Source organism: Corticium candelabrum, chromosome 2, assembly GCF_963422355.1.
Source record: "Corticium candelabrum chromosome 2, ooCorCand1.1, whole genome shotgun sequence".
Classification (NCBI taxonomy): Eukaryota; Metazoa; Porifera; class Homoscleromorpha; order Homosclerophorida; family Plakinidae; genus Corticium; species Corticium candelabrum.
In genome coordinates, this window is record NC_085086.1 from 10,470,724 (window position 1) to 10,471,916 (window position 1,193).

Below are 1,193 nucleotides of genomic sequence, written 5' to 3' on the forward strand. Positions count from 1 at the left end.
TTTCTTTGCTTACGCTTTTTGAGATATCTACTAAAATATTAGGTCAATGCATCCTTCTCCAACAACCACTGTACAGTCTCTGCGATCTGTTGACGCATGAAGTTCATTGTCAGCACTGTGGGGAAAATTTGTTTCAACAGTTGAAGCGGTAGCAGTTGGGGTTTCAACCTTTGAAGCGGAAAGATAATTGTTGATAACGCCTGCCCCCACATGGTCCGTAAATGTTTATTTCAGTTGAAATACTACACCCAACGAAGACTTGAAGTCGCATACAACAATTTGTACATTTCATTCATTCAAAGTACGAACTAGATTAGTAAAATACATTACTTTTACAGTAACCTTACTTGCCATCCCAAAACGTGTTGTTTTGCTCATTAACCGTACAAGTACGCAAGTCTGTTCTATGATATTTAAACCCAGGTTTACAACCAAATGAAGCGAGACGCCCTTCCGCAAACGAATATATTCTACGTATTTCATTCTCCGGTTCTCCTGGATCTGGACAAACTTGAAGGTTTTCTAAAAACAAATAAGAATAGAAAATTGACAAAAAGTAATAAAACTTTATGCACACTTCGACAATTGTGTTCTGAAGAGTGTGGCTTCTATTCGAGATCTTCAGTGCAAACGCGATAGGGAATGCCATCTAAGCAATACTCGTCCGGACACGTCTAATCCACTTTTGATTCGACGAGAAACGTTGCTATATTCTCGTCATCTTCAAATTATGTCTTGCAAAGTGCAGAAATTTGCAGCTATCAGAGGTTTAGTTCCATACATTTGCATGTAGGAATGTTTGATGCCTTCAATCTTCTGTTAGAGCAAGATTGCTCACTACTTACGTAGAGTTTATACTCATCACAACAATCATATTTGGAAGTCCTATCAAAGTTAATTAGATTTACAAAACCATTTTTAAAACTTTTTGGAATAAGACAATGAAGACACGCACAAAAATGATATTGTTACGACAATACTAATCAATAATGTAAAACAATTACATTGTGCAAAAACAAAAAAAATTTAGTAAAAATCTTTTATCCCGGTTTTATCGATCAGAAACAAATTTGATTGTAAATCCAGGTGTTTTTCTAAATAGCAATGCTTTGTTTCTCTTAGTTTTTCCATAGTACTCATGCACTTGGCTGTCCGATCTAGACACTTTCAGTGATTCCTGAATGATAAGTTTG